Below are 7246 nucleotides of genomic sequence, written 5' to 3'. Positions count from 1 at the left end.
GTGCAGGAGGGTGGGGACACCTGAGCAGCCACAGGAATGGACTCTGGGAGCTCACACACCCTCCTCTGCCCGGGAAGGAAGAGAAGGGCTCCCTCTCTCAGCTTCCACTCTCACAAGTGAGGAGACTCTCGGCAGGATGCAGTTTAAGGTTGTGACCCAAATGAACCCTAAATTCATAAACCCTAATCCAGACACAGAACTCCTGATTTCACAGACTTCCCAATGTGCATAAATTACCCTCTGCAGGCACCTGCACTGTGGGTGCAAAACTCCACCCTACGTGTAGACACAGGCCCAAGGGGAGCACAGGGACAACCTCAGGAAGGGCAGCAACTCCCTCCCCCTGTGCAGGTGCCTTCCCAGCTTTCCAGGGCTCTGCAGCTTCTCTCAGCAGAAAGGCTCCTTCTGCAGTGGGTATGACCAGGGAGGACACCCAGGAAGAACGTATGGGCCCTCAAGTACTTCCCTGTGCAGGCTCAAGGGGGCTTAGCTTAGAGACCCCAGGCTTCTGCTCCCAGTCACGTCGCTTTGGACCACAGTGATCTTGTAAATGGCACAACCCAGTGTTTGAAGAATCCAGCAAAGTCACACAAACCCACAGTTTATGTGGAAAGGAGGGAAGAAAGTTATAAAGCATTTTTCTGGTACAATGAGAAAAACCACATGTATTTATTACTTTCAGAAAATAATATTAATTGTTATTTCCACGGCAAAACACTGTTTTATAAACAATTAATCATACTTAACACTTTTGCTGTTCAAATGTAAGCTCTGGAATTCCATTTGGAACACCCCATCCCAAAGAAAAGAACTGACCTCAGAACAGGACTACACACTCTGAAGGGGGAAACAAGAATTTTTAACACATTCAATGTAATATTAGAATCTTTATTTTTTTCTGAAGTACCTATTTCTTGCCTCTTTGGAAATATTTTATACTGCTTTTCAAGGCCACTGATTACATAAACTTTAATTTTGAAAACCTGAGGCTCCACTAAGTGAGTAAATCTTTTCAAGGTGACAAACCCAGGGAGGGGCAGTGCTAACAGGCCAGAACACCCAAGAAAGATTGCACAGAGGAACCTCCACTCCAAGGCCTTCCGTAGGATGTCTGTGCCAGGAGAGAGCCTGGGAGGGGCACAGGGACTTCATACGAAGGATTCCAGGCGGCCATTCTCTCCTCTCTTCTTGTGGAAAAGAGCCACAGACTCCCCAACGCCCCGCTGCCCCCCGCCCCAGCCCCGCCGGCGCACCCCCTCCGCTCCCCTCCCCAACGCCCCGCTGCCCCCGCCTCCCCGCCCACGCCCCAGCGGCCTTGGCCTGTCAGGCCGGTGCCCAGCCCCGCCGGCGCACCCCTCCCCTCCCCTCCCCAACGCCCCGCTGCCCCCCCCCCCCCTGCCCCCCAAGCCTCAGGGGCCTTGGCCTGTCAGGCCGGCGCCCCAGCCCCGCCGGCGCCCCCCCTCCGCTCCCCTCCCCAACGCCCCGCTGCCCCCGCCCCCAAGCCCCAGGGTCCTTGGCCTGTCAGGCCGGCGCCCCAGCCCCGCCAGCGCACCCCTCCCTCCTCCCCAACGCCCCGCTGCCCCGCCCCAGCAGCCGGCGCCCCAGCCCCGCCGGCACACCCCTCCCCAACGCCCCACTGCCCCTCGCCCCCCCCCACCCCCCGCAGCGGCCCTGGCCTGTCAGGCCGGCGCCCCAGCCCCGCCAGCGCACCCCCTCCCCTCCCCAACACCCCACTGGCCCTCGCCCCCCCCACCCGCCCCAGGGGCCTTGGCCTGTCAGGCCGGCGCCCGAGCGCAGCGGGCAGAGCGGAAGAGCGTCCAGACCCGCAGGGAGCGGGCTGTCAGAGGCGCGGGTCTCACCACAGGCGCCGCCACCCGCTCCGCTCGAGGACCATGCTCCGCCCCGCGGCCCCGCCCCAAACCGCGCCGGCCAGTCCTGGCGGCCGAGGGCCCAGGCGAGCGCAGCCTCCCAGGCCGCCCCGCCCAGGCACGCCCTCACCCGCGTTCTTATTTCCGCTGCCCCGGAGAATGAGCGCCACGCGACGGGCAGCCGCTGGGGCCAATCCGGCCGAGCAACGCGGGCCAGGCCGGAAGTGCAGGCAGAAGTGCGTGGGTCGCCATCTTGGCGTACGGCGGGTCCCTGCGCAGAGGGCCTGCCGGCACAGTCAGTTCCCCCGCGGTCTGGGTCGTTCGCTCCGATCACCGCAGCAGCGACCCATCGGGGCAGCGGAACAGACGCGTTTGGGCAGCGCGACCCTGGGCGGGCGCGTCGGCCGGCATTTTGCCTAGGCTCATGGGCGCAGCCATCTTGCTTTACGGCCGACGGGCAGGCGCGCGCCGCCATCTTGCCGTCCTGCAGGCGGCGGGGATCAGCTCCACGTCCCACAGAGTGTCGCCGGGAGCCCTTACCCTTGTGGCGGTCCGGCTGTGGGGTGGCGAGGAGGGGGCCGGAGCTTGACAGCGCTATAGCCTGAGGCCCGGGATGGTGATCGCTGCGCGGCTGCGAACTGCTCCCATCGCCGGGCAGCAGGAGAAACCGCCGTCTCCTTCCACAGGTAACCGGCAGCTGCCGCCCAGTCAGCACCCCCGCGGGGCCGGTCCAGCGGGTGAGTCAGCGCCGGGCGCTGTGTGGCCTTGTCTGTGCCACCATCTCTAGTCCGGGCGCCTCGGGCCACCACGGCCACTGGCGCCCACTTTATGGCCTCCACCACCCTCTCACCCCCACCCCGCGGCCACCCTGGTCTCCACTGATTCGGGCTGGGGCCAACAATGTCGAGAAACAGGGTGTTCTGGAAACGTTCTTCCTTAGGTCACTATCTTTTTGCATTTGCTGTGACTTTTCTGCTCTTCTGATGGCATGGAGCCTGCCTTGATCTCTGCGATCAGGAATGCGGCTGAGCAAATGCAGCTTGTACCTCTTTGATGGACGTGCCTCCCAGACGCTCTGTTGCTAGAAGGGTCCTGGCAGTGCAGGGAAAGGTGACTCTGTGCTGGAGGTGAGTCCTGGAGAGGCATCTGACAGCATCCTGGGTGGAGCAGGGCGCAGCCCACTCCTCGCGGGGAGGCTGACCCTGCTGGCCAGGCTGACCCTGTGGACTGGGACTCTGCATGTGACAGCATCCTGGGCGGAGCAGGGCGCGGCCCACTCCTTACGGGGAGGCTGACCCTGCAGACTGGGCATCTGACAGCATTCTGGGTAGAGCCGGGCGCAGCCCACTCCTCACAGGGAGACTTACCCTGGGGGCTCAGGGAAGGGGCTTCTCTCTCCACCATCTTCCTTGGGCTCCCATAGCGGGGTGAGGGGTTTGCCTTCCCCCTGGCCTGGCTCCCTTCAGGAGGGCTTCTGGAATTCAGCCAGTTCAGCGAGTCCTTTGGACTCCACACTGGAGGTCCCAGAACAGTGCACTGAAGACATTCTACTTTGAAAACCTCCTGGCAGATCCTTTTGTTTCGTGTTGCAGGTTGTTATTGAAGTTTGAAAGACCTGAATGGCACTTGTCTGTAATCTTATTGAAAGTTTACAGTGGTTTGTTCTAAGTCGGAAGTTGTTACACTCTATCCAAAGAACTAGTAACATGAGCTGGTTTCAGAGGTCAGCCACCATGCTTTCTTGACAGTTTCCTTCAGAGCCTGTGTCCCAAAAGTTTTGTTACTGTTTTTGAGAATGAGGCAAAGCACTGCAGAGAAGGCTGCTCTTGGCACGTGTGGTGGTCTAACGTGGTCTGGGGGCAAAGGAGGTGGGGGTCCTTTGGTAACTAGTCACAAAGCATTGAGAAAGGTTAGAAGGTCATGTTGCTTGAAACTCCCTGAGGACCTAGTATCCACCTGGTCTGGTCCACAGCAGCCTCAGGGGGCTAGATGACCTCAGGTGGAGCAGACAGCCCTCGGGAGAGACCCCACCACCCCCCCCCCCCGCCCATGTGCACAGTTTGGTCTAAATAGAGATTTTACCTTAATGAGGAGAAGAGATGATGAAGTGTCTTGGTCGGTGTCTTGCAGGGGCTGCTTACTTTGTACAGGGAGCAGCTTTCCTCCTGGTAGTGGAAGGACAGGAGGAACACGGAACTGCAGCTCTTGGGGCTGACCTTCTCTTGGCGGCGGTCTTGCATCCTCAGCTGCTTGCGCAGAGCTGGGGCCAGGCACCCTGCTGAGTGCCTGGGAGGCTCTGCTGGCCGACACCTGGCCTGGCTTTGAAATGGGGGGACCAACCCTCTCTGTTTTAACACCCCAAGTCCTGCATCCCAGGGACAGCAGGAGGGTTGGGCAGCCATGAGCTTCTAGGAACTATGTCCGGGGCTTCCTGAAGCCTTTCCTGTTGTCTTGATGCCATCCTGTGCTATCTGCCCGAGCATCTGTGTCCCTACAGGGCACTTACCACAGCCTGGGAGGAGGTCCTCCCCTTCCTTTCTTCTCTGCCCTACAGACGGTGATCTCCTTAAGGTAGACAGTGGGTCTTTCATCTTTCTATTCCAGTAATAACTTGCAAGCAGAAGGTGCCTTAATCTTTACTAAAGATTCCTTAAATCTTTACTAAAGGTTTAGTGGGCAAAGTTGCTACAGGTTTGGGTGTCCGCAGAAACACTTGTTTTGCTTTTACAGTTGATCATTTTAGGGCGAGACATTTAATTCTTTCTTTTTAGTTACTTTTCCTTTATCCTTGCAGGCTCTGCATAAAGAGCTCAAAATGTGTGGTCCAGTGGTTAAAAGCTGTTCACAGGGATGACTGGACCCCACTAAGCATTCTTTCATCTGTAGTGAACATTTCACCAAAAAAAGCTCTCGGAAAGGCTGGAGGATCAGTACTACATGCTCAAACCCGCGGCCGTGCCCTCTATCTTCCACCTGACTGAGAAGAGGGGGCTGAAGGCCGTGGCCGCCCCAGGAGGAAGGACACCAGGAAGGCCGCCGGGGACCTGAGGGAACATGCGAGTGAGGCAGATGGGAAAGGAGCTGCAGGTTCATCGTCGTCCTCGAGGGAAAACCTGAGGGCCTAGCCGGGGTCCCGCAAGTTGAAGCGAGCCCCTCTGCAGGGCGAACCCGCACCCAGTGCCACCCAGGAAGCCACCAGTCAGGATTGGGCGCAGAGTCTCTGGAAGGAACTCCAGGAGACAGTGTGGCCTCCACAGCATCAGGCAGCCAGGGAGATGCAAACACGTCTGCTGTAGATGCTAGCGATGAAACCCCCTCTTCCCAGCGAGGGGCTGCTGCGTAAGAGTGGCATTTCCGTGGGTGACTTTCCCCCCAGGATCTGGGGCGTGCAGATTTATTGGCTGGTTTCCTTCTTACAGTTTCTCCTCAGTGTACACTCGAGAGAGGCCATCTGTCCCCCAGAGCCTGTCGAGCAAAGGAGGCTGAAGAGAGACGTGGAGCCCAGTTGCAGCGGGACCAGCCTGAGGCCTGCCGAGGGCTTGGCCCAGAGCCCCCAAGTTCATCATTCACAATGATGCCTCAGAAACCCTCCCAGAGCCCCTCCACTCCGACAGACGTCACCCCGAAGCCAGCCGCAGAAGCTGTGCAGGGCGAGCACAGCGACACCGGCCCCACGTCCCTCAGCGGGCTCATCCTGTCAGCACTGAGGGCCCAAGAACTCCTCGACTCGCTGCACTCCTACTGCTTCTGCTCCCGGGGGAACAGGAGCACGGGTGCCGCCTGCAGGAGCAGGTGGAGAAGAACGGCGAGCTGAAGAGGGGCAGCCGCCGACAGCCAGGTGCACACGCTGCAGGAGGAGCTGGACGAGCTGAAGGGAGGGGGCTCCCTGCCTTAGCAGCCTGGTGCCCCCAGCCAAGGTCAGTCCCGGGGCTCGGGGCTCCCCCACTGCCTGCTCATCATGAGGGGTTTCCTGCTCCGCAGCAGACGGCCCCTGAGCACTTCTGTGTGCAGCATGCCTGCTGCTGTCTTGGGAGAAGGCTCTGCTGGTAGCCGCCCCTCGCAGACAGGGAGCCCAGGTTGCAGAGCTCACCCCGCTCACTCTAGGGCACTCGAGAGGCAGCGGTAGCTGTCGGGGTTTAGCAGGTGGGGAAGGAGGCATTGCAGGTCTGCTGTGAAAGCCAGACCTACCCAATGAATGGTGCCTGGATGGTTGGTTTTCCACTTGAACAGGAGAAAGTCAGCTTCTGTTGCATCCCTCACACAAATGTAAATTCCAATGAGTTAGGATCTAAATGTGAAATAATGTCGACATAATAAACTATTAGAAAAGTTATGGGAGACTCTTAAAGTCATGGGGAGGTTCTTTCCATTCATGTTTTTAATTAATTAATTTATTTTATTGATGTTTTAATAGTTTATAACATTGTGAAGTTTGGGGTTGTACATTTTTGTTTGTCCATCACCATATATATGTCTCCCTTCACCCCTTGTGCCCACCCCCCACCCCCATTGCCCCTGGTAACACAATAAACCGTGTGTTGGTTTATATTCCACATATGAGTGAGATCATACAGTGTTTGTCTTTCTCTTTCTGGCTTATTTCACTTAACATAATACCCTCCAGGCCCATCCATGTTGTTGCAAAAGGGACGGTTTTGTGTTTTTTTATGGCTGAGTAGTATTCCATTGTATATATATACCACATCTTCTTGATCCAATAGTCAGTCGAGGGACACTTAGGTTGCTTCCACTTCTGGGCTATGGTGAATAATGCTGCAGTGAACATAGGGGTGCATAAGCCTCTTTGGATTGTTGATTTCAGGTTCGTTGGATAGATTCCCGGTAGTGGGATGGCTGGATCATAGGGCATCTCTATTTTTAATTCTTTGAGGAATCTTCATACCGTTTTCCATAGAGGCTGCACCAGTTTGCATTCCCACCAGCTGTGTATGAGGGTTCCTGTTTCTCCACATCCTCTCCAACATTTGTTGTTTTTGTCTTGGTGATTATAGCCATTCTAACGGGTGTGAGGTGATATCTTAGTGTTGTTCTGATTTGCATTTCCCTGATGATTAGTGATGTTGAACATCTTTTCATGTGCCTGTTGGCCATCTGTATATCATCTTTGGAGAAGTGTCTGTTCATTTCCTCTGCCCATTTTTTGATCGGGTTGTTTGTTTTTTTGTTGTTCAGATGTGTGAGTTCTTTATATATTATGGAGATCAACCCCTTGTCAGATGTATGTTTTGCAAATATTCTCTCCCAGCTGGTGGGTTGTCTGTTCATCTTGATTCTGGTTTCGTTTGTCTTGTAGAAGCTCTTTAATCTGATCAAGTCCCACTTGTTTATTTTTTCTTTAGTTTCCCTAGTCTGGGTAG

At 56.4% G+C, this 7246-nt stretch overlaps 1 protein-coding gene across 31 annotated transcripts in view; it reads left to right on the top strand.

The window, feature by feature from the left end:
• Positions 1-2028: 2028 nt before the first annotated feature.
• Positions 2029-7246, top strand: part of LOC147911264 (ral guanine nucleotide dissociation stimulator-like) — a 66690-nt gene continuing 61472 nt past the window's right edge. For 24 of the 31 annotated variants that reach the window (XR_015551284.1, XR_015551283.1, XR_015551298.1 and 21 more), the window contains exons 1-2: positions 2029-2554; positions 4663-5785. The gene's annotated coding sequence lies outside the window, so the exon portion shown is untranslated. Of the gene's footprint in view, positions 2606-2808; positions 2996-4662; positions 5786-7246 lie in introns of all 31 variants that reach the window. The other 7 variants (XR_015551285.1, XR_015551286.1, XR_015551288.1 and 4 more) reach the window with 7 other exon arrangements.

Source organism: Ceratotherium simum, unplaced genomic scaffold (assembly GCF_057802395.1).
Source record: "Ceratotherium simum simum isolate JZ-2026a unplaced genomic scaffold, ASM5780239v1 HiC_scaffold_44, whole genome shotgun sequence".
Lineage (NCBI taxonomy): Eukaryota > Metazoa > Chordata > Mammalia > Perissodactyla > Rhinocerotidae > Ceratotherium > Ceratotherium simum.
This window is presented reverse-complemented; position numbering and strand designations above follow the sequence as displayed.